Source organism: Catharus ustulatus, chromosome 2 (genome assembly GCF_009819885.2).
Source record: "Catharus ustulatus isolate bCatUst1 chromosome 2, bCatUst1.pri.v2, whole genome shotgun sequence".
NCBI classification, from domain to species: domain Eukaryota; kingdom Metazoa; phylum Chordata; class Aves; order Passeriformes; family Turdidae; genus Catharus; species Catharus ustulatus.
In genome coordinates, this window is record NC_046222.1 from 44,297,491 (window position 1) to 44,324,440 (window position 26,950).

Sequence of the window (26,950 nt, forward strand, 5' to 3'; positions counted from 1 at the left end):
AGAAAATCTGCTCCAGAATGCACTCCTCTCTGCTTGGTTCCACCTGTCCTGCTCCAGCAGGAGCTTCCCACAGGGTCACAGCTTTCTGCAGGCTACATCCACCTGCTCCAGTGTGGAGTCCTCCAGAGAATGCAGGTGGATATGTGCTCCCTCACGGGCTGCAGGGGCACAGCTACCTCTCCATGGTCTGCACCCCAGGCTGCAGAGAAATCTCTGCTCCAGTGCCTGGAGCACCTCCTGCCCCTCCTTCTGCACTGACATAGGCATCTGCAGGGTTGTTTCTCTCACACGTTCTCACTGCTCTCTCCCACATGCTGTTGTGCAGTATTTTTTCCCTCTCTTCAATCTATTATCCCAGTGTTGCTCCCACCATGGCCAATGGGCTCAGCCTTGGCTGGTGGCAGGTCCATCAAGGAGCCAGTTGGCATTGGCTCTGTTGGACACAGGAGCAGCTGCTGGTGACTTTTCACGGAAGGTACCTCTACTGCTCCTCTGCTACCAGAACCTGTCCACACACACCCAATACTACTGTGCAGACAGTTCCAGCTATATTTGAATATGTACATTTAAGTATTTGAATTTTCAACTAAATCAAGTATTATATGTTCACAGCCAAGGATGTAGTATGTAACATAGGGCTGTCTAAAGCATTTCTCAAATGTTATTGAAGGTGAAGTGTGAAATTTCATCTAGAGGGCAAAAAGACATTCATTTAGCATCTCACAATAGGATGTTAGTGGAAGATGTAATTCCCATAGGTCTGTGGCTGTGACAAGGGTTAATACAGGAGCAATTCAACCATGTGGGAAGAATCACAAGTAGTGTGAGTCAATGCCTGTGTAACACTGTCTGATCATCTGGACCACACAGTTCATCAGGAGTTCTGAGGGCACATGGATGTATAAAAAAAGCTTTCCACTAGCTAAGTCTTGATTAGCTACTCTGAGGCCTTCATTTCATCACCAATAAACAAGGCATTTGCCTTCCAAAAACGCACTTCAACTGATCAAATACATATTCTGATTATGAATGAGTTGCATGCAGATATGTTTGCAGATATATCTACAAGCATGCAGATATAATAGCTTAGTGGCACTTGGGCAATATTGAATATAAATGATTATTTACATAATTACAGCATCCATGATTGTACTCCCTCATCACTGAAGAGAACTTTGGGGATTTTTTTAATAACACATAATTCATTTCATTTTGGCACTGAAAGGCTGGATATTCAAGTAGCATGTTGTCAGTACTTTAGATGCTGTGCAGTTAATGCTGTGGGGGAAAAAGCACAATTTGGTCGGTGAAAACAAACTTTTACTGTCATTTTCTCCTTAAAGACGAAGGGAGACTTATAATTGAAAAAGTCATTAAAGTGAACCTGGCAGAATCATATGACTGAAAATTTTTTCTTTACTCATTCTCCAAGTCTTTGAAAAAACTAATGCTGAAGCTGAGACATTATACAAATTTAAAATTAACCAAGATTTTTCACAGTTCTGCACTTGGGTTTTGGACTCCTTTTCTCTTTCTTCTTTAGCTCATGTTTTGCATGATAATATTATATCATCATACTGAAAGTAAACAATACAGCTGGTACTATCAGTATTCAAGATATCTTCAGTCTGGATGCCTTTGTATTAAGTTAAATTTTCTTCAGAAGAATTAAAATCTGCAAGGAAAAGATGTTCTTTGCCTTTCACAGAGATGGGATATATTATTACAGAGATTAAGATCCAGAGAGAAGGCTTTAGATCAGCAAATGGGATGAGCATAAAATGTGACCTTAAATCCAAGACAGTAATTCTTAAAATATCTCTACTTTGAATGCAACTGTGTGACAATGATGTCTACACTCTTTCCAGCTTCTTGCTCAGGAGCTTATGGTGCCTCCTTACAGTGTTCCTGCAGTTAGCAACAATTACAGTGGGAATATGTAGCAGAAATATTACAAATATTAGTGGGCGCAAAAGCACCACTACAGAGAGCACTGAGAATGTGATCCAGAAGCTGTATCTGCCCTCTCACAAAACAGCAGCACACCTGCTGGACCACAGAACCTTCATCCCAATTCCTCTTTTTCAGACTGATAATGTGCTCCTGTCCCCACAGCAGCACAGCTATCACAAAGTGAATGATGACATTCCCATATGGTGCCCCAGGGCCTGGTGTCACAGTACTCTGTTGGTGTCAGGAATTAAACTTAAAATCAAAACATTCCTGTCTTGTTTTTTCAGTCAGATTTTAAAAAGATTGGGTATTGAAAATTGCATCATTAGAAAAGCTTTAAAAACATGGGATCGTGGCCCGAACTGACATCTGAATTTCACCTTATGGAAGGATTCTTGACAAACAAAATAGCTCTCCACTGGTTTTGCCTTGGAAAGCATATTCAAGTTGAAGAAATATAGACTTGTATACCTTTACTCATTGTTGCAAATGTATTATAAAGGGATGCCTAGATTTTGCTAGATATTTACCAAAAAACATAGGTTGCTCTGTTAAAATTAAAATATTATGTCTAAAAAAACCCAGGTGATTATACTTTCCCCAAAGGCTATAAATCTGTTATTGTAGTACACAGTGTGAGAATGGATGTTAAAAAGGGATTAAAAAATGAATTTTTCCTAATAAAACCTGTATCAATATTTTTTCACCTTCCATAATAATTTTCTACTGTTTATTTATATTGTCCTTTTGAATTTTGTTAGCACTTTTAGTATTTTTTCTTGATCTTTAATAATAATTTTCTATACTTTGGTATGTACACAGAGTAACAATATTTTATTATTTTTTTAAATAGTTTACATAATAAATATATAAATAAAGATATGCAAAAATCAAAAGATATTTCATCTTGTTGGTCCTGGAAAGATGGATTTTTTAGAAGTTTGTATTTAGATTATTAGAAAATGTTTGCAAAAATAGAAGAATCTAGAGTGGATGCTTTAGTAAGGTTCACTTTTCTTAAGATTCACATACAAAAGAATTTGAATCTCTGAGAGATTATAGAGGTTTTGCACAAAATGTTAATTTATTTTAAATTCTTATAAATTTTAGTTGTTATTGCTTTGTTAAATTTAGGTAACATGTGCAAGTTTTTCTGTTTCTCTGGCGGAAGTAAGATCCAAACTACAGTAATTTCACGATTATAAGCCGCACCTTTTTGACTAAAATTTTGGCCCGAACCTGGAAGTGCGACTCATAATCAGGTGAGGCTTATATATGGACAAAGATCAAAAAGTTGCTGTTTTAGTTTGGAGGACAGATGTCTGCTGAGAAAGGCAGGAACTTCTCTTTGAAATGGAGAATGTAAATCCCCTCCCTCTAAATAATTATAATTTTGAAATCAAGGGGCTTTCAGGCAAAGATATGGGAATTAGGAATAACAGTTCTTTACTAGGGAAATTAAAATAGAAATACAGTACTACAAAGAAACAAACTCCAAACCCTGACAAAGTCAGAGTACAGCCTGACACCCCATCAGGCAGAGTGTTGGTAGGAGTCCCATTACAGTAATTTCACAACTATAAGATGCACCCTTTTGACCAAAATGTTCCCCCTAACCTGGAAGCGCACCTTATAGTCTGGTGCACCTTATATGACATACAAAGTTGCAACATTTGCCACCCTGGAATTGTGACCAGAAAGGGGGGGACAGTACCACGGGAGCGCAGATTTGCAAGGAGGGGTGGGAGCGGGCAGCCATGGCCGGCAGGAGCTGCGTGGGGAGGGAGGGAGACAGTGCGGGCCCCGACCCCGGTGCGGAGGGAACGAGGAGCCGCCAGCCATGGGTGGAGTGAAGCGCTGCTGGGTGCCGCCAGCTGCGGGGGCAGCGAAGTGCTACCGGCCATGGGAAAGCGGCGGCGCAGCCCCCACGGCCACGGGAAAGCGGCAGCGGCAGTGGCGCAGCCCATGTGGCTGCCGGAAAGGAGCGAGAAGCAGCGGCACTGCTGAGCCGAGTGAGGGACAGGTGGCAGGGTGCCGCGAGGTGGAACGGCATGGTGGCACAACAGATCCACGAGGGGGAACGGCATGGCAGGAGTGCCAAGCCGAGCGAGGGAACAGCACAGAGGCTCCGCAGAGCTGCAAGGATAACAGCACTGCAGCAGAATGAAGCTGCAAGGAGGAGGCGGCCCCGCAGCTGCGCCAAACCGCGGCCGGCCGGCACCGGGGGCAGGCAGGAGTACCAGGGCCCACTGCACGGGGAGGGTGCCTGGGGCTGCCTTTAAACCCTATGCTGATCTGTGAAAAATCTTTCCAAATTGCGTACCTGCCAGTAAACTTCACAATCACGGGTTTCCGTTACTGATTCCTTACTTTGTTGCGAGCGGCACGGGTCTTCACGGCAAAAAAAAAATTCTCCTTATAGTCCGGTGCGCCTTATATGATCTACAAAGTTGCGAATTTTGCCGACTCCCCGGGGGTGCACCTTATAGTCCAGCGCGCCTTATGGTCGTGAAATTACTGTAAATGGTGGTTGCATCCTCTTGCAGTGACAGATGTGATTCAGTTGGAGCAGTGCTCCTGTAGAAGGTGCAGTTTCCCTCCAGAGGTCCAGCAGTGATGTGGAAAAATCTGTTTTTCCTCTGGAGTCCAGTGGAGAAAGGGGCTCCCTTAGTGTCCCAAAACCTCTGTTTTTATCTTGGTAAGAAATGTTGGGCTCTTCCCCCTGGTTGGAGCAACTTCCAATGGGATGCAGTAATTTTATCAGTCACACAGTGGGACTCAATGGGCCATTAGCAGAAGATGACTCGCTGGAGGAAGGATGGGTTGTGAAAAGATGAAGAAAAATGCCCTGCCTGGTTTTAATGGATGACCTATCAGCAGAACATCTCCCACAGAGATAAGGATCACTGCCCCCACCCTCAACAGATGGTGATGGAATAGATACCTTTTATCACACTCTGTATTGTAACCCAAAACAGTTGCCAACACACGGACATGCGACTTATAATCAGGTGCAGTTTATAATCGTGAAATTACTGTAATTGATCAACTTTCGCAACAAAATAATAAAATTTAGTGGGGGTGTGTGTGGACAGAAGGTATTGGATTTATCAAGATCTGTGAATCAATCCACGAAGTTTTTGTGTGACAAATTGTTGGAGAAAAGATAATGCAAAATCCTGAATCCATTGAAAATATTATTTTCTAATAATTATTTTAATCAATATCTTTGATTATGTTTCTTAACCAATCTTTCATCTTATTAATGACAGTAAGTCTCAAAGTTTAATAATTGTCTTAGTTTTGCAATTGTTTTAAAGTTAAAGTACCCTTGCATATCAGACCTTTGTTCTGCAAAAGTGATCTGCAGCTAAGTGCGGCTGGTCTGCTAAATAATTTCATCACTGCTCTTCTATAAGAATTTAAATATATTATATGTCTTGCTTTAATAGACAGATGAGAGGAAGAAAATTATAAGTTGTCTGACACTTGCATACTATTTAAATGCATATGTAAGCCAATACATCAATCTTGAACATTTTACCTATTACTATCATGGAAAATGCTAGAAAATCTGAAGGGGGACGGAAGAGTGGAAAAGCTTACACAGGCCAAATAAGTGTGTGTTTCAGAGTGGCAGCAATTTGACTTGACCGAACTGTATATTGACGCAAAGTAAGAATAAAGAACTGTTTTCTCATTATTTTGTATTTTTAAACCTCAAAACATTTTAATAGCTTTCAGCAAAAATGTGTAAGATTTTAACAAGAGCCAGAATTGCCCTCATGAGGCATTAGGAGATGGATGACAGGTTAATGTCCTTCTACACGTACATTACCATATGCTTGAGTGAAGTTTTGTAGAGCTTTGTCTTCTTACAGTCTCATGTTCAAATAATTTAGTTGGATGAACTTATGCCTGCTCACATTATGTAGCTGACTGACTCATAACTGCTGCTTATATTAGCTGATTGCAAAATGGGGAAATCATGGCCTAATTTCAATTAAAAGACAGAGAACATTCTTTCAGAAAATGCATTTTAGTCTCTTTTAAAAATTCATTATGCCTTCTGTCTTATTTGGAGCTGAATGGTCATTTTATTACCAGATGGCTTTAGCACCGTGTCACTGATATCATGTAAATAAGGAATTCAAGTCTGTGACACTGATGTTTCCTAGAAGGAATTTTTGATTTTACTCTTTAATAACAAATTTATAACTTTATTTCTTAAATCTAGGTATTTCACCTTATAAAGACTGGCATTAGTTGAGGGCACTAGAAAGCAGTAATTCAAATGCCACAGTGTTGTTTTAAATCACCAAGACCTTTAGTTACCAATTCTACACAGAGTGTGCAACTACAATACATAGCAGACATCAAACTCCTCTTTTTATTGAATTTGATGCTGAAAAGCCAGCTGATTTCAGCAGCAGGAGGTTAGATATCATCTTTTCCCAGACAACCAGAGCAAACTGCATAGCTGAAAAGTCAGTCTCACGATCACACATTTAAGAATTTTCTAATTACTCTAGTATTGCAACCAAATACATTTTGTATGTTAAGGTCTGTCTATCAGAATCTATGCAATTATTTCTTTAAACTGGAATCACACTATTTCATTTCTGCTTCTGGTTTCAAGATTTACTGCTTTGATTTAGCTGAAAGCTGTACTTATTGCAGCACTGTGAAACCTGAAAAGCATGTCTTTTCACATTGTGCTGTTTCATTTCAGGTTTATATCATGTTATAGGTTGAATTGACGGGCCTCTGTGTACAGGAGTGCTCTTCCCAAAAGCAAAATTTTGTTCTGAGGGGCTAAATTGTAGGTGCTGTAAGTATTCATAAGGGAAGATCTAATTTTGGCATAATTTTATTTAGTTGTACTTAAAGGACCAAAATTTTATTGTCTAGGATTCTAGAAAATGAGAATATCATCAATGGCAATTGTATTAATCAAAGGTATTACACATGACATCTAAACACAATTAAAATTTTTGTTCCCAAACATGATTTCCAAGAAACTGAATTAAATGAAGATCCTCATCAAAACCTGTTTTTATGAGTCCAGGATGTAAACTTTGAGCTACTAAATTACTTGCAGTTCACCTTATTCTAGTCAGAATTCCTCCAGCTATTCACACACATTGTAAACTACCATATCCCTTCTTTAATTTGTAAACATCTAGGAACTGTGAGGCATGTACCTTCTTCACCAACTTTCTTCTAGTTTTGTAGGCACCTGTTTGCATTTCATCTGTATTAGTATGTGTTAAATGGTATTTTTCACTTCCTGTCTTTAGCACTGGTGGAGTCTGTCCTGAGGGATATGGGTCAGGTGAAGAATAAACTAAGGACTCAGAATTTTAGGAAAGCACTCCAGCTCTTTCCAAAGTTAGTCAAGAGGCCCCCTGGGAAGCTACCCTGAGGGACAAGGGAGCAGAATAGATAGGGAGATCTTTAGGGACATCTTCCAGACAGCATAAGAACTGGTGATCTCCAGGAGTAAGTAATCAGGAAAAGAAGACAAGACCGGCATGATGAGGCAGTTTGGCCACCTTTCTGGTCAAACTAAAGAGAGACAGAGAAATGCACAGGCAGAGGAAATGGGGACAGGTGTCCTAAGACGAGTTAGGAATGCAGTAGTTGTGTAGAACGGGATCAGGAAGGTCAAGGTGGAACTGGAACTGACCTTGGAAAGGGATGCAAGGAATAATATGAATGGCTTCTATACATAGGTCAGGCAAGATTTGCCATGTTGCCTTGAATTGCCTGCCTATCCTCCAAGTGCACATCCAGGAGAAACTTTTCCATGTTTTCACACACAAGGCAGGTAGTCCTCCTTTCTATTCTTTCACAAAATGGGTACACTATGTCCTACTATCCAGTCACTGGTGATTTCCCTTGACTGCCGTGACTTTTCGCTCATTCATCAATGACAGAGACATAAGTGCACACTCTGCAAATTTGCAGATGACACCAAGCTGAGTGATGCCGTTGACATGGCCAAAGGACGGGATGCCATTCAGAGGGACTTGGGTAAGCTCAAAAGGTGGGCCCATGAGGTTTTCATGATGTTCAACAAGGACAAGTGCAAGGTCTTGCATGTAAGTCAGGGTAATCCCCAGTATTCATACAAAACAGGATATAAAGGGATTGAAAGCAACCCCGACAAGGAGGGCCTGGGGGTTCTGGACATGAACTGAGGATGTGCACTGGATATTTTTTGCAAAAAAAAAAATGGATCCTCCATCCTTGAAAACATTCAAGGTCAGATTGGATGGAGCTTGGTGAGCAACCTGGTCCAGCTGAGAACATCCCTGCTCATGGCGAGGGTGTGGGACTGTATGATTTTTAAAAATTCCATCCAAACTATTCTATGATTTACTTGAAAACTTTGAAATATTGCTGGACTTTATTAATACTTAGAGACATATTATATATTTTAAAACTTGCTGCCCTCAGATATGACAGTGCTTCAATACCCTATCAAATCTTTTGAAAAAGGACTTTGTTGTAGTTCAAAGCATATTATCTATTAAGTATAAATGCAGTGAACTGAAAAGAAAGAACAAATATTTTCAATTAATTTAATACCATTATGCATAAGGGCTTAAAAAAATCCAATCCTACTGAAATAGTTGGTTTAAATTAAATTATTTCGAAATTTTTCCACCAGCATTACAATTTCTGTCTTGAAATGTCATTTTCATTGATGCCAAGTTATTATAGTTCAGGAGTTATGTTTCTGCAGATATCACTCCATTCAGTTTAATGTTATGAGAATTCTTGGTACTCTCATAACTCACATCAACATTAGGAAAGTTCAATTAGTTCTATAGAAATCTATTATTGAAGTACATTTGGCAAGTGAATAATCTGAAGTTTGGATCTTCATTGGTTTAGTTCTATTTTGGTTTTCCATAAATAATGTAGACTAGAATCAAGCTGTGATCAGCAATCAGTGTCTTGCAAGGGTTTTTTTCAGATGGTTTACCATGTCCAACTAAATGAAAATATAATCAAGCAAACATGACTCCTTTTTGCACCACTTTCTCTGTAAAATACTTCTTATCTGAATATTCACACCAATAACTTAAACCTGTTCATTCTTTCATAAACTCCTTTCCAAAAATGAGAAAAGGGGTAAGAAATAAACATTATTATGATGCATATCCAACAACACTGTTGACTCGTGTAAACACATTTTCAGAATTATTTGAATGTGTCATACCTGCTGTTTGAACACATCGATCCACTGAACAAAGATTGGTCTAAGGGCACTTCAAATTTTTACTTCCCTGTAATATCAGAGGAAACACTTGAGGAATACTATTGGAAACCATCTGGCAGCAAATAACTAGGAAAAATTAAAAAGCTATTTTTGATCCTGAGTCCCCTTTTAGTGTCTGCTCTCTGTTCATGTTGTTCACCCAGCTGCCAAGTGGAACAAAATGTGCTGCTGCTATTCTGGGGTTCCAAACAGCATGTTTAGGAGGACAGAAAACATAATTCAAGATTGTGCAGCTGAAGGTTTTTTGAAAATTTTAGGGCACATAACACTTAACCTTGCAATAATCTTCTACAATTTGGTCAAAAAAATAAAAAAAAAATTGTTGGGCTAACCAAAATATTCCTGTTTCTGAACATAGTTCTGAACAGTTTAAAGTAATTTCAAGATTGAAAATGAAAGGTTTAATCAGGAAATCCAAAAGAAAAGACCTAAGATAACCCATTACAGCTTTAGAGAGGATTTAAAGGAGCAAAGAAATTTGTTAAAGAATTGCCATCAGAATAGCAATTACTGTTATTTAACAAGACATCAAACTGTAAGAAAATTTAGGAAAATTGTGTTTTAGGAAAGAGGTATCTCAGAAGCAGTCAGTGTGCATTGTTTTAGAATACAGTAATTTCACGCGTATAAGGCGCACCTTTTTGACTGAAATTTTCATTCGAACCTGGAAGTGTGCCCTGTATGCTGGTGCACCTTATATATGGACAAAGTTTGGAAATCTGCCAACCTGGAATTGCAAGCTGAGAGCTGTTGGGGGAGGTGGCGGGGCCACAGCTGGCAGCTGCGTGGGGGGAGCCGGCAGCGAATCCTCGCTGCAAAAAAAAGGTGTACCTTATATGCTGGTGCGCCTTATATATGGACAAAGTTTGGAAATTTGTTGACCCCCGGAAGCGCGCCTTATACTCCAGTGCATCTTATACTTGTGAAATTACTGTACTTCAAGTTTGGAAATACATAGTCATCTTGTAGATAATGCTTGTATTTTGAGCTATACATCTTTTCAAGACTCAGACGTCTCTTGTTCACCATACAGCTCTTGTACTAATCATCCCAAGACATACCAAGCTTCAGTAAAACTCAGCCCTTCTGTCTGCATTGCAAATTTCTCAATGAAGAGAACAAACGAGTGGGGATCTTGTTGAACATTTCTGAGTTCTAAGCAAATTCTATTAGGACTCTGTTAATGTTAATAATTAAAATGGACTGGGATCATTCTGAAGGCAAGTTGCACAAGACAGAGGCTTTCATGATTAAATTCTCTCTTGTCCTCTGAGTAGATGGTCTTGTACTCACTGCCCATCAGGAGCAGACCTTGGTTGGTGCTATCCAGAGTGACCCCCTGGCTTTGTCTGTATGGTGTGAGGTGGCCCAGGCTAAAATCATACCTACATGTTTAAACAACAATATCACTGTAAATAATCACAGTGCTTGGTCTGGTTTAGTTCTCAAACTATGGGCTGTGAATTCACCTGACTCCAAGACAGTGGGAGAGCTCACAAAGGGGAAAAGACCAACCATACAACGGTTGACAAGAAGACTGCTCAGATCTGTAACGCTTGTCTGAACCAACTAAACTGCTTTCAGACACAAGTGCTATTTCTGTACAAGTCAAGTAAAAAGGGCTAGGGAACATTGCCATGTACTGAAACTTGATCATTCACCCTGTGAAACCATTTGCATGGTCCCTGGAAGGCTGTTTTCTGACCTAGTCCAGTATCTTCCACAGAATCACAGAACAATTCTCAGGCACAGCACAGAACCTATAATGTTTAAGGCATCATTTTCAACAGGCAGGAGATTAAGAGGATTTTAGGTAGGTGCAGAGTGTTCTGTTTGGATTGACCTCAACACCCAAGAGCAAACCAGGATATGACTAACTAGTTTAGAAGGACCAAGTTGTCATTAGAAATAATATTCATAGAATCTTAGAATGGTTTAAAGGACTGCTATAAACTACCTAATCCAGTTTTGCTCAGAGTAGATCCAGTACATTCCTTGTGGACTTATTTAATGAAGTTTCTAATATTTTTAGAGAAATATACCTATACTGTTAAACAAAAAAGAGCCAGCGACTGATTTGAAATAACAGACTCTCATCAGCCAGTTAAACTGCTAACTCACTCTCTGGATTTGGATGATCCACCTTTTTTTCTTCAAAACTAGTGTCTTATTCTTATGGACACAAGCTAGGCACCACACTTGGCTGTAGCAGTTAACAGTCACCAGCTGTCTTTCTTCAGCACCACTAGCACAGTCAAGATGGGCACAACTACACAGAATATTTCCCAATCTAATCAGGACTCCCAGACCTGAACTACATAGAGCCCCCTGCAGTGTGTGTGCACCTGTGGCATTGCAAAGCTGTTACTTCCATAAATCACCAGTAAATTAGTAATGGTGCTGATTATGTTTTTTATTCGTTTCAATTTGATATAATAAAGGCATTATACAAGGCTCTAGGTGGTCTAATATTTAATTATACACTAAATATGACTAAATTGCAGCTCATCATCATTTATCAGTTCCCAAATCAGGCAAACACCTATTCTTTCTGTGTCCCTCCTAACTACATTCAGTTTTCTCCAGAATAAAAATGAGGTTGTTAATCTGAACAAATCTGAACATGCAGGAAATGCTGCAGACAATGTTCAGATGAGTGTACACTCTTCCTTTGTAAGGAGTGGACAACAGCTGAAACATTGCTACCACAGTGAGAGCACGATAATCTCTCAAGTGAATTTGTTCCAAGCCATGTAAAGTTTAAAAGGCCATAGATAGCCCCTTAATTTCAATAGGACATCTAATGCATCAGATTTCCACAGATATCCTGCTGTGTGAATGTATCCAAATCCTGAGTAATTTCAATTTCAGTGTCTCTCATGCAAAGAATATTATGCAACCCTGTTATGAAATCACTAAAGTAGGGCTAAAGGAAAATTTATTTGCCTCTGAAATTAAAATTCAGGAGAAAAAGCTATACAAAAGAAAAGGACTTAATGGCAATTAAACTTGTAAGGGATAGACAATATTTTAATGAGATCTCAGGTTAAGATATGGTTGGGTACTCTAGCACTTGATTTTGTCCTCTAGAAAATTCCAGTGTCAAAATGGAAGTGTCTGACTATATGATTGCACTTTTACTTGCAGATTAAATTACTTAGAGCCTTACATAGTGTGTAAATTTGACATTTTAGTTGTCTGATAATCGTTTATAACCGATGCTGTCTTTAGATCTAAAATGAGAACTGGATTATCCTTATATGTGTATAGTAACTGGACAAAATTTACAAGAGGTAAAATTTCTAGAAAATATTGGGAGAAATTTTCTCTCAAGGAAAGTAGTCAAATACTGGAATAACTTGCCCAGAGAAACTATGAATGTTCTTATAGAACATTTCCCTGAGGAACCTTGTCTCATATGGCCTTACTCTGGGAAAAGAAAAAGATCAAGTTGCCTCTAGAGGTCCATTCCAATTTAAAGTAGTATATGATTCTGTAATTTAATTTTTTAGGTATTGTCATTATTTTTATGTGATATGTTTTATTATTTATATAACGTATGCAGAAATTAAGCAAAAGTGAAAAATCGGAATATATAGGTAGATGAAGACCAGCTGTAGATACATAATTGTTACTTGTAAAACTTTCCAATAACTTCAAAGAATGGTGGAATCACTATGGGACTTTATTAGACTGACCAGATCATTTGACAAAGTGCAATCATGAATTGTATGAAAGGACTTTAATCTAAAAGTAACAAATGTAGCTCTCATTGGTTAATTAGGGTTGTACTCTGGAATTCAGTTTCTCTGGAAAGGACTCATGATAGCTACACATATGGTAAATAATAAGGTAATAATGAATTGGCAAGAAAATTATATTCAAACATATAAACAATGAATTACTGAATAAAAACAGAGCTGCAGAAATGTAATTACTTATGAGATATTAATGCACTACGGATGACATTTTTCAAGTAGGACTTGGACAAACTGGAAAGAACTTCAAACATAATTAAAAAGTATGAGTAAGCTAAAATGTTCAATAATTTTTTTGGGAAAGCTGAAAAAAAAAACATTTTAACAATTTTTCCTCCAAAAATTTTTTTAATCAGCTTTAAAATCAACTATTTTATATATTTTATTTTTAAAGGTACAGAAATTCCAGTCCTTACATGCTTTTCTGTATAGGAACTTGGGCTGGTTTTATACATGAAAATCTAGCAGATTGCAGTAAGGACTATTTCATTCTTCTGACTCATTGTCTTCTACTTAGGTTTTATATCAGTGTTGTCTGCTTAGGCAAAGCTCTTTACGTTCTAAAATATATGATCATTTTGAGCAAAACAAAACAAAGCAAACATTTCTATAAGAGAAGACAATAATTTTGGTGTAAGGATAACTTTTTTGTCTGTTTATAGAGACTGCTAAAATGGTTGCTTCCAATTCAGACACTGTGTTGCACAATCTTTGGTGAAACATCTTTTAATGGGGCAGCACCCATGAGAACAGCAATCAGGAGCAGCAAGTTTCTGTAAACACCTTCAGCACTTAGCTCATCTGATTTTAGCTTCACTGTAAGATGGACAAGCTGCATCTGTTTCATTAGTCAGGACTTTGAAATCAGAGTCCATATTTATTTTATTATCTCTGTTTTCTCCACCATCAGTTGGCATGTCATAAATGCATCATAAGCCCTCCTGGCTTGTGGCAATCCTTGAGACGTGCATGACTGTCTCTATTATTATCCATAAATCCAGTATCTGCCTGAATTCATTAAACTCACACTTGCAGTTAACCTGTGCACTGATCTTATTGATATTTAAGTAACACTGTGCGCCTTTACTTTTTCCCCTTGTGCTAGTAAAAAGTTTTGATTTCAGACACTATGGCAGGTAAAGTGAAAGTAGTAATTCCAAAGAATCTAAAGATATTAGAAAATATTCCATTCCCTAATAGATTTCAATGCAATATTTTTCTTAAGTTTCAGCAAATCACTGGAAATTCTCAGTAGTGGGTAAAAATTATTTTATCTCTATTATTGTTATAAGAATAAGCATATTTACTTGAATCATGATGTTCTTAAATATCCTTTTAAGGCTAAAGAACTTAGTCTCAGGGCATTTTATTTGATTGACAACCAGTACAAGCTGATTTATGCATTAAGTAAAAGAGCACAAACTCTTGTCCTGTACTTCCTCCTCCCCTCCCCAACTTTCCTTTCTTTTGCACTCTGAAGAGGTGATGGGCAGCACAGGAGTCTGTGATGGTTTTGGCTGCCATACACAGCAGGTTTCCTCTTGCTCTGTTTGTAACAGGGTTTGCTGCTTTATCCCTTTGTGTCTTTAATACGGTGGGTCACCCATGGTCTCAACCCCTTGGGAACTGTTCCTACCTCTTTCAGCGTGGAGTGCCTTCCTGAAAGTGTGTCTCTGTTCACATGCGCTCCTCGGACCAGCTGAAGTTTTGGTTCTCAATTGTTCAGTTTCTTCCACTGTTGTTTCATTCGCTGCATAATAATGCCTACATCCACCAAGAAACAGACAACCCACCTGCACACGGTATCACTCCATCTTTACCACCATGGGTTTTGAAACAAATGGGTCTGGCAAACCAACATCTGGCAATTGCTAGTAGGAAATATAGATGAGCAATTGCCAGACTCCCCAGTGTTCCTTGGTGCTGAGGACACATCAAACCTAACTGGTGAGGGAAAAATATGGCAAAACACAGCTACTCAGGTAGCTTCAGTTCATTAGTCCTGTTTCCAGTGAAACATCTTATTTAATTGCTTCACATTGAAGTTGCAAATTCTTGCTAATTTGCTAAACTATGTATTGAGTCATTCTAACAGAAATCCTTTGTGGAAAAATATGAATACACTATGAATACACTTCTGAGCTATTTCTTCATTGCCCAAGCCATGGATCCTTTAATTCTGCTGTAGATTTCCCTGAAACCAATCCATTATGTTAATAATTTCATACTTTCATTTCTGACAGCTGCTGGCCAAATACTGAGAAATATCATCTGATGTAGGAAGAACATTTCCTTCTACCAAAGTCATATAAGTGGTGTATTTGTCAATGAAATCAAGTTCAGATAGGTCTCTTATCATGTATTTTCCATTTAAAAATTTTCCAGAATATTGTGTTCGCCACAAAAAGCCCAGAAGAAAAAAAAATCTGTCCTGGTGTCCAGGTACATTTCAGTTGGTCAGAATTCAGGCAGTGGACAATGCTCTTTCTTAAATAATGAGGAAGTTATGTTAAGAAGAATAAATCTGAGAGAAAGCTGCTTCTTTATTTTGAGTGCAAAAAAGTGATGTACAGAATAAATTGTCCAAAAGACATGTAAGGCAGGAACCTCATGTCCTCTAATACATCTGCCAAAAGATTGTAAATGCCTCGACAAATCAAACCCTATTCTGTACATGAAAAGAAAGCCACTGATCAGCATTTTGAACAAACTGGAAGGATTATTTTTCTCTAAAGAGGATAACTAAAAATGTACTGTGGGGACAAATTCTTGACTCATGAAGCCTGCTCTTTGGAAAGAGAATATGGCTGCAATTCACTAGAGATAAATCCAGTTATTAAACTGTAGATGTACTGTACCTATTTATCTTCAACTTTTAGTCCTGAGGGCTGTTGCTTATATTCCCATTTTCCTTAGGCACGAACACAGCAGTGTTATGCCTAGGGGCAGTTTTCACCTCGAGGAAAGGAGATTTCTAGCAATTGAGAGAGTTACTACCCTGCTCAGAAGAGAGTAAAACACAGAACCTAGCCACCTCTGCATCCTCTCCAACTTCTACCATGGAGAACTTACTTCTCATTTAAAAGTGATCCAAATAGTAATCCCAGATCTATAACATTTTTTGTATCCATCTGGTATAACGGACTTTGAGGCCCATTACGATTCCATCCCATAAGGAAAATAGGAGGTCTGTGTTGCACACAACAGCAGGAATTTGGACTCTCCACCTTCTTTCTTGGATGACCCTTCAAATAGGCTTCCCTGATTTTATAAGTTTCTTAGTACAGACATTCAAACATAGAATTTTCTTTCCATAAGTGTTCTCTAAAATATTTTCAGACCTCTCTGTTCTGCTAGTAATCAATAATCACACTAGCATTGTGAAAAGAGTTTTAAAAAGGTAGTAAATATACCTTATTAACCTGCTTATGTAAGGAATATGGACTGTGGACTGGAAGCAGAAGAGATCGTACAGAATTGATCTCCCATGGAAATAAGGTCTTCCATTTAAACAAGTCTTCTATTTTCCACTTCACTTAAATTCCTATTTCACCTGACTTTGCATGCCTATAATGCAGTTATCTCAACTGTGTAGAACACCATAACCTTCCAGTGTGCTTATATGGAAACAAAAATTAATTCACCTTACTTGTATCTCTACTTTAGTGTTTGATGAATCGCTTGAAGAAACACCAATTTATCCCTTTTGCCTATACAGAAAGCCTAACTGACATGTATATATAACAGTGGGATTTGCATTAGGAAAGATGAATCCAGCTTCTAATCTCCCTCTAAGTTCGGTGAAGAGAATTACATGTGTCTAGAAGGTGATTAATGCGGATACAGTTTTTTCCATAGTATAGTGTATTCTCCTTATTCTCTGTCTTTTTCCATTACCTTTAACAAGCATGTGAAAGTAGAGACAAAAACATATGGCTAAAGTTCGATGAGATGAAAACCACTTATGCAGTTATTTTCTAGTTCTCCTGGAACATATCCTCATCATATCCATGAGTGACAGACTTCAATAGATTGTCCATCTGCTTCCATATCAATTTGAAATCCTTTTCTTAAAGTACCATCAGAAGGACATTGAAGAAAATTCAATCCCTTTTCTAGACCATGACTAAATGGATGTAAACTAGGAAGGACTAGAGTTTAACTTGATTGTGTGTATAGGGCATGACTCCAAGCAGAGACTCAAGGTAAATTTGCACAGAAGAATCCAGCACACTGAGTTATGACTTAGACAGTCATAGTAGCAAGATTATAAGACATACCTCTAAGTTATGGTGGATTTTTATGTTTGGACACAGTATTCATAGTATTTTTTTCCCTTTTTAATAAAGCTTCAGAGTGGTGGCCACTGTAAAATTCACAAATCTTGAGGGCAAGAGCACTTTCTTTCACTCCCATCACAACCAGTAGGAAAGATCATACAGGCCAATTTTAGTTCTTGATGACAGCTGTGAAATCTTACTGAATGCTCAGAAGTGTAACTATGGAAATAATTTGGCATGTAGGATCTTATTTTTTATTTTTAAACATTTTTACACCTCCCTCTGAAATTGCCATCTCCTGGCTCCTGTTAGGCAGAGGATATGCAACTTTTCTAACCTATCATTTCGTACCAGTAGTAATGATGATTGACATGAAAACAGTACAGCTTATCTATTAGCACCAAACTGAATTTGCAAGGATGTCAGTAAGATTATAGTTATGCATCCACTTGCATTCAAGGGAACACATACATGTTTAAATGAACATATCCAACATAAATTAATGAACTTAATGTTTCTGTGCAATTTCAGTAAAAGCTCAGGGTCAGAGGAGTGAATTTTGAAGTAGAAGTAATCTTTTCTACAAAGATCTCTCCCAACACCAGGCAGCAGATTCATCATTATATCAAAATCGTGGAATCATGGAATCGTAAAATGCTCTGGGTTGGGAGGGACATAAAAGATAATCTGGTTTCAACCCCCTACCATGGACAGGAATATCTTCCACTAAACCAGGCTGCTCAAAGTCCCATCCAACCTGGCCTTGAACACTCTCAGGGGTGGGGCATCCACAGGTTCTGTTTCAGTTCTTCACCACCCTCACAGAAAATAGTTTTTTCTGACTTTCTAATCTATCCTACTCTTGGCTTGAAACCATTCCCCTTTGTCCTGTCACTGCATGCTTTTGTAAACAGTCTGAGTCTTTCTTTTTGCAGGTACTGGAAGGTTGCAATTAGTTACCCTGAACAGGCTTGCTAGCCCCTGTTAGCGCTGCTTGTCTGCAGCAAGCATGGACAAGAGCACAGAAGAGGCTTTAACTGAGAGGTTCTTTCCACCTGGGACCATTTGCAGTGGAGGTTTTGAGTCAGAGGTAATATGTTTTCTTAGTACTAGTACCTCAAAGACTTCAGCCTTGATACTGTGTGAAAAACCAAAACACAAGTCGCTAAACTCAGGATTTTTTGGTAACAATGTCTGTTTATGAAGTGCTTCAGGTCTGTGTTTACATTACAGATTTGTTTTACATTACAGATGCTGTCCTTGATCCCCTGGAGGAGTGTAGATGTGTACAAGTCCAGCTCAACAGACTTAGGGGACATTCATTCTAGTAAACTTTTATTCTTTAAGGGACACATAGGGTTTAAATATGTATTTTTATTGAGGCTGGGAGGAGGAAAGTCTTTAAGAGGGTGAATATTAAAAAGCAACTTTTATAAACTGCTAAAATAACTACAGAATGTTGTCTTGCCAACCTCATTTTCTGCAATGGCAGAAGCTCTGTTGCTAAGTAATTAACAAAGCCAAAGAAAGAAAGAGGGGAAAAAAGAGAATCCTATTTCTAAATTCTCTTTAAGTAGTACTTATATGGATATTAGATGGCAGCAGGCACAGTTATAACTCTTCTAATATAATGCAACTCAGTCACACTGAAGGGACTGCCATGAAAGAGTTATGTAGTGAATTTCAGTCCATATGGCTTTATCTCACAACACACATCTCCATTTGCCCTGGACCTTGTCTAAGATTCACATTTTTCTAAAGGAGAAAATTACTTCCTTGCTCCATGGTGACATGGTATTTAGACTTGACCTCTGGTTAGGCTGAGAACTCCTGAGTATCAGCTTTCCTGCTCAGGTCACTAGAGAACCTCCTTTCAGCATCGCAGTGGGATCCATCTCACTGCTTTGTCTGCAGTTGCAGGGCAATTCAGTGATGAACTCAGGGATGAAATTCAGCCACTTCTTTCCCATTTGGAAACTCTGAGCAGTTTCTCCTAACAAACTGCTTTAATTTGTAAGCAGAGGTAAAAAACAAGCAAACATCCAGTCTTTGTGGCTGCCTGCATTCAGAGATACACAAAAAAATTTATCCTGTTAGCAAAACCAGCATTTACCAGCAAAGGAATAAGATATTTTCTTCAGAATACAAAAGATATTTCACTTCCAGCCTTGTTCAAGTCCTACACTGAAAGGCATTCATCCACCCTACCGTAAAATTGAATAAGTTATTTATTATTACTGTGGTGGAACTGTAGGTTCCTTAATTTCATCAGTTACTCAGTGGCAGATATTTGACTACTTAATGATCTTGTATTTACTGAGAAAAAAAGGTCTGCTGCTGAAATGACAGAGATGTAATGTCATGAATTCATCGTGGATAACAGAGCTATAGAAGAGTTTACCATATAATGTATGACTCAGATTTCACTGCTTTTTGACATTCAACAGTAACATTGCTAAAATATCACTTAAATAAATATCAGCAGTTAATCACAAGAGATGTAATGTTATTAAGGGAGAAAAATTACCCTTTTCTATATGTTTTCATTCAACCCTGCCCAGGAAATAAAGAACAAAAAAGATGTCAGTTAAATTGCACTGTTCTATCTCATTCAAAAGTAGTAGAGATATATTAGCCAATCTTAAAGCATGAAGAAGAAGAAGAAGAAGAAGAAGAAAGAAGAAGAAGAAGAAGAAGAAGAAAGAAGAAGAAGAAGAAGAAGAAGAAGAAGAAGAAGAAAAAGAAGAAGAAGAAGAAGAAAAAGAAAGAAGAAGAAGAAGAAGAAGAAGAAGGAGAAGAAGAAGAAGAAGAAGAGAAGGAGGCTCAAGAAGGAGAAGGAAGTGGAGGAGGACAAGGAGAAGGAGGTAGAGTGGAACTGAATTTGCAATCAGAGTACCTTCCTTCTCCAGCCTCCCCTACTCAACCTTAAGTAGTGGTATTAATCAGTTATGTTAATTTATGTTAAATATTTTTAAATATTTTAAAATTTTCTCTCTTTTAGGAACAGATGACTTCCAAAATATTGGCTGTGCCAAACCTTACTAATTCTGAAAATATATCTAATAAAGACTAAGCAACATCAAATGTGGAAAATCAGAGCTTTACTGATCACTCTTCTGTTTTCTTTTGAGAAGAATATAAGTTCCATGTTCATTTATGCTTGTACAGATCTTCCTCTTAAAGAACAAAGCACATTAAAATTCAGTGCTGTAATGCTTCTTGTTCTAAGTAAATGTCCTTAAACACCATGAGTGATGGGGAACAGAGGGATTTCAAAAGATACTCAGAGGTGCCATGGAAGTCTGTGGGTAATCCAGGGAGGAAATTCAGATCTAACCACATAATATTTTGCTTGAAAGACCACAATTTATGTCCATTTCTACTTTATCCAGTTTCTCTTCCCTTAAGAAGGTAAAAACAAAGGTAAAAACTAAGGAAGCCCTGCTGTCTAATCTGTCAACCGTAGTTCAGTAACCGGCCATGAATGCAAAAAAAAAAAAAAAAAACCTCTATGTATTGACTTTAACAGACAATACCTTCAATACCTTTAAATACAGTCATGTGTGAAAAGATTATGATTACGTTTTGTATGAGAAAAAGAATGAAGGAACAGAGAGAAACTATGAGAACCAAACAAGGGAATGAAGGAAATTTTAGGTGCAAACAATATGAAAAGTTCAGGTTTCATACTTAATACAGACGAAATAAACTAAATATCAATAAAAAAAAGGTAGAGGTGTTCAGGGAATATATAGTATTTCTTTTTCAGTATGAAGTCCACAAATTTGACCCTATCAACAATTATTAAAGATACCAAATTTGAAGCTGTAACATATAGAAACATGCTTTGTTTCCAACCCCAAACCAAAATTTATTGAAGTGAGTCCCTGCAACCTGCTTCTTCTGTGGACAAATGTTGCCTTTTTTAAATAGGAACAACTTCATCTGGAAAAATAAGGGACTTTTAAGCTGTACAATATATGGGTCATGTACTATAGAAACAACTGAAGTACCAAATATGTTTTCTTTATATCATGTGGTGTGTTTTTATTTACAAATTATTTCTATTCAGTGCAATTACAATAGGTTCTCTTACACCACTGGTTCATGGGCATTCAATCAGCTGCACTTTTATTCTGTCCATATGCTTTGAGCTTTCAATCTATCTATCAGTCCTGCAACAATCTTTCAATCTTGCAACCTGTTGAAAACATATTTAAGATCTATAGTTTATTGTCTCAAAGAAAGATTGCCAGTACTTATTTGAAACAATCTCTGAAAACTTATCAAGTACTGCTTTTCTCGATACTGTGGGACATATCTGTAGGTGTCAATCTGGCCCTACCTGCTGTCTCTTGATAAGCCAGATAACACACACACCTTGTCACTATGCCAGTATTTGCCACAAGCACACTGAAGCTCATCCTCTGGCTTTTGCAGATTGTAGTGTGAAGTGCAGAGCAGAGATAATAGTGGAAGGCATTCTACAAAGTGTTAAGGTCATGGAGTCTGAATAAATATTACCTCAGGCCCATCAGAATTTCATTTAATGTTTTTATAATCTCTCATTTCTTTTGGGATTTCAGATGTTCATACACATGAGAATCATGAAATGTCAACTGAAAATAAAACTTGCATTCTTACAGGTTACAGACACAGAAATATATGACAAAATGGAAATCTAGCAAGCATTAAAGCATGTAAATTACCAGGTTTTGGCAATTTATTTAAAGCAACATATTTGATATCATAGCTCTTCTGATACAGAGGTATCTTGAACAACTTTGCCCTCCTTTGTTCTCCCCTGGAGAACAGCATTTTTCAGCAGAAGGTAGAGAAGGAAAAGGCAGCCTTTCGCTTCCATCTGGTTTTCAATAAAGTGGAAATGGCATCTGCCCTAAATATGAAGTATGCTCCAAAAGATATTCTTAACAAAGTAAAGGGATGACTCTAGTTTCTTCTTCCCTTAAGTTAAGAGAGGGATAAGTGTTGCAGGTGGAAGCTGGAAGAGAGAAACAAAAATTCAGAAGCAAATGACAGTATAAGCATGTATTTGTTTTGGTCACTGAAGTTTAATGCAAGAGCTTTTTGCTGCACTTTACCCTACATTCCTCATCACTGAAAATTCTGGAACAAATTGGAAAGAGATAAGAGATAATATGTGCTTGGGCCTCTTTAGGACATGGTTGTGGTCACTGGACACATTCATTCTCCCCACTAATCCATTTCCAACCTGGTCAGTCATCTTTAACTGCTTGATCCATGACAGGAAGAGTCTGAGAGTTACAGACATGATGCCAATCAGTAGCAACTCCATTTCCCTCAGAGATCTCGTCTTTTTTTTTTTATAGCCTGTTACATATTCAGCAGCATGTACTAACCAGATCTCACCTCCAACAGGACAGGAATTATCACCTTCCTGCCAAAAACTCCTCCTTTCTGTGCTTATCTCAGACTCCTGCTATAGTGGCTTTTCTTATAGCAAATTCCTTCTGTGTCCTTGGCACTGTTTGAGATGGGCAATGGCTCGTGTTAAGTCCTCACAGCAGCTGCACAAGCCCCACAAGAAGCTGCAAAGGTGATTCCAGGACGTCGTGGCTTAATCATTGGCCCTCAAAGGCACACACAGGCAAACACATAATGTCATGAAATGACTGGATATTTATGTGAAGTAAAAGCTGGCCCAATAAAAAGTGCAGGGGATAAGTCAGAGCACTATAACAACATGCTAGTTCCAAGCATGGAAGTTATAAGACACTGAGATCTATAGCAGAAAAGAAAAAAGTAACAACCAGAATTCCTTTAAAATTTAGTAGTGGACCCTTAACAATATTACCTGTCCTGCAATAATAAAAATGTTTTTGAATGAAAGATAAACCACCTGTGTTTTTCCTCAGCCGAGTAAAGAAAAAAAATTTTAAAAATAGAAAAATAATCAACTGGGAAGAAAGCTGATAACCACATAACCTCATTTGCTCCTCTAGGATTGCTGATTTGGAATGTTCATTGAGAGTCAAAAGGAGCATGCCCAGGCAACTTTATTTCCAGTCTACCATTCCCTCTTTCCCACCATTCTAAAAAAGTCCTACTCAAGGATAGAAAGTGTCCCAGCCTTGGCCCTCAGCCAAAATAAAATCCTTGCTCTTTCCAGGAAAAATAAAAATCCTAAGCAGCAACCTTCACATTTTCGCCTCCCCACTACATGACAAATTTCTGCAAGCCTAATGCAGCTTGGGGCAGAAGATGTTCTAGCAGCTTGTCAGGATTTTCTAGGACAAGGCAGGAAGAGTCTGTGCATCAGATAGGAAGTGTGATAAATATATATATGAGACTGAAGGGAGGGTAGAAGGGGGTAAGAAGGCAAATCTCTTCTAGAGCATGACATTGAATGTTCCTCTTCTGTTGTACCTTTTAATTGCCACTACTGATGGAGGCAATCCCTTCTTTCCTGGTTGATTGAAACTCATTTTCTGCTTTGTAGTCCAGTTTATTCAGATTTTTCCGTCATATATATCCAACTGTCCACAGCAGAGGAAGAGGGGAGTCTATACGTAACCCGGGAGCGTTGATAGTCTTTACTTGCTCTGAAATGAGACAGCTCTTCAATTTCCCCCACTGCCCCTCCCTCTATCTGACCACAGAGACTCAGAGCAGACACCTGCCAGGCACACTGGTTCTGGGGCCTGAAACACTCTTACTCACTGTGTGAAGGAAGTCTTCTGTCTCACCATAAATACATCTCCTAATGCAAAACTTAGTCTATGATGTTATGGATACATAGAGTGCATCTCCAGTGTGTGCCCAGAAGATCCCCTGGAATCAATATAAGGAATCAATAAATTTATGGAATCAATAAAGGGAAGATTAGAAGCAAATAGCCGAATCTGCACATCAGGTTTTAATAACCCTCAGACTTTATAGATTTATATAGTTTTTTATTTATGGCTATAAAACTTGTTTCTGGAGGCTGGCAAAATAAGGTACTGTTACACAGACTTCTCTGTCTCTCACATTATGAGGACTGAAATCCAAACAAACATCTGCTGTGACAGGGAGACACATTTCTCTGTCTTAACCATAACGTTCTCTTAAATATATTCTCTCAAGCATAAGCAGATTGAGGCAAGATTACTGCTTCAGAGTCCAAAAGGAGAAAATATTTAAAGGTGAGGTTTTGCATGCATTTTTACATATAACTTATTTCTGCAAGAATTTCTAAAATGTTAAAATGTAGATAGCACTGCACAGAATTTGACAGACATTTTATGCCAAGAACCTTCTTTTTTGCAGCTACATCAAATTTCAGTTTTACAAGGATGATCTTGCATTATTTGGAGAAAAAGATTGAACTGGTAATAAGAAACTATTCACGTTATTTACAAATCCATAAATATGTGATCTTTTCTCCCTTCCAGTTGTATTTCAACTGGTAAGATGGAATAACAGTATACCCTTTGGAACCTTTCTTCACTCAAGTACATATAATCATTACTGTCAGCCCATCAAGCTCCAGGTGAAAATAGATTCTATATAAACTCTTTTAAGTCACATTTGATTAGACCCTTTTCTGTATGAGTTTGACATGTTTTATTATTTCTTATCACAGCTTCTGTGGTGAACTTCCCCGGAATAACTCCTGTACCATAACTGACAAACAAAATCTGACTTACATTATAGAGAATGCAATGCTGAAAGTCTCCAGCCGAATACGGCAAATGAAAAGTGTATAATTCTCTTATTTGAAAAGAAGCTTTATTTTGAGAACATCAATCAAAACCAGGAACACTAACCAGGCAGGAGAGGATAGAAAGTAACCTGTATCCTGGGTGGAGGTGGGATAGAGCATCTGTGGCAAGATAGAGGAATGTGATAACAGAAAGGAACAAAGTAAGTAATAAATAAGGAGAAATGTATATAGATTTCACCAACTTTATGGTGCAGACTGTAATTAAAAGAAAAAAAATAATTATAAAAATAAAACCAAACATAAAATCATGGCTGAAACTTGTAAATGTTTATTTAAGAATGTCAATAATCACAAAGATTATGAGACACAGCTGGAAGCTTTATGGGTCTTCTCTGTTGGGAATGTTTCTTGGAAAATTAATACCATGACAGATTTTGCCTATTTAAGTGGTTTCCTTGCCATCTTTCCATCTCTTTCCAAAATATATAAAATTAGGTAAAAGATCACACATAATGCATAACTGAAGCCCTCTCTTTGAGCAGCGAATTTTTTGTGACTTCTCTTTTACACTGTGAAATGACCAGAAAAAAAAGTGTATTTTATTTCATTTGCCTCCTTCAGTGGTTTTAATAATCTTGTTATTTCTATCAAAAGGTAAGTCAAAGGCAGATTCTGCTGGCATCTTCTCACACAGAGTTGTACATTGGAAATTTTAGAAGTTTCCTGTTTCTCTTCATTTACCAAAATTTCAATAAAATGTTATTTTAAGCATATAAAACGAGTTGATATGGGGAGCAGTACAAGGGAAATTAAGGTCTTTGTGCTCTTCTCTGAGCCAGATGGAGTCCCAAGAAGAAGTTCAATGTCTAATTAGTCCAATGGTTCCCACAAGTTATGCACATTTCTTGGCCTTGGAATTGTTTCAAGTTCACCAGCTTCTACACAAGTGTAACAAACAGGCTGTGCCTCATTACTCTGCACTGGAAAACCTCTGCATTTGATAGGCTCCTTCAAAAATTCAGCATTCACAACACCACCCTTGTATATGCTGGCCTGGTCACACCACCAAGAGCTTTCACAAAGGGTTGTCAATCAGACTAAGAGGAGTTCTGTAGTAACCTCCTTCTCTGGAAGGGTTGCACATGCAGGCGTGAATACATCCAGAAGACCTGAAAATAATAATTGCTAGGATAGACCAGCAGAGTTGTAAATATGACTGGAAGCAGTGATACATGCTTATTACAGTTAAGCAGTGATCTTAAAGCTCACATTTCAGAAACTCCTTTGCAGAGAGCTCATGTCTAAGAGTGCGCTAGAAAATGATGTGTCTCCTTGGGGATGCTGAAAAACTCACCACCAACCAGAAAGGGATCAGTCTTTTACCCTCTAGGGTCTGAGCCTGGGAGAACAGCAATGAGGCTTTATTTCAACCTGTTAATAAGCCATTCCACTCTTCATAAGCCAAACCTTTCAGAGACAACTTATGGGAATGCAAAACAGAAGGAACATTAGGTACGTAGAACAAACCAGGACACAGCAAGGGCCAGCTGCTCCCTAAGGGAAAGGGAATCAGGAGCCAAGCATGACAGGAGCCATGTCTGACAGGACAGAGGCTGGGGAATGGCACCTGGAGACAGCCTGGAACCCAGATCATCTGCTAAGTCAGTGAAACCAAGCTGGAAACCACAATCAGGATCAGACCTGGTGATTGTAATTAGGATCAGACACAACTCAGCAGTAACCAGGCAAACCCAAGGTGACGAGGCAGATTTGAGCTGAAGCTGGCAATCAATCTGTGGATCAGGGTTAGGGTCTGCATCAGCAAGTGCATGGCCAGGGACAGGCAACCTGAATTCATCTCAGGCAGGAGGCAAGGGCTAGAGTCATAGTTTCACATCCAGAACCTGTTGTGCTTTCTGAAGGTGTACAAGCAGCCAAATATTTTTTGGGAGGGTCGATGTACTCAGGGCTCTGAAGAAGA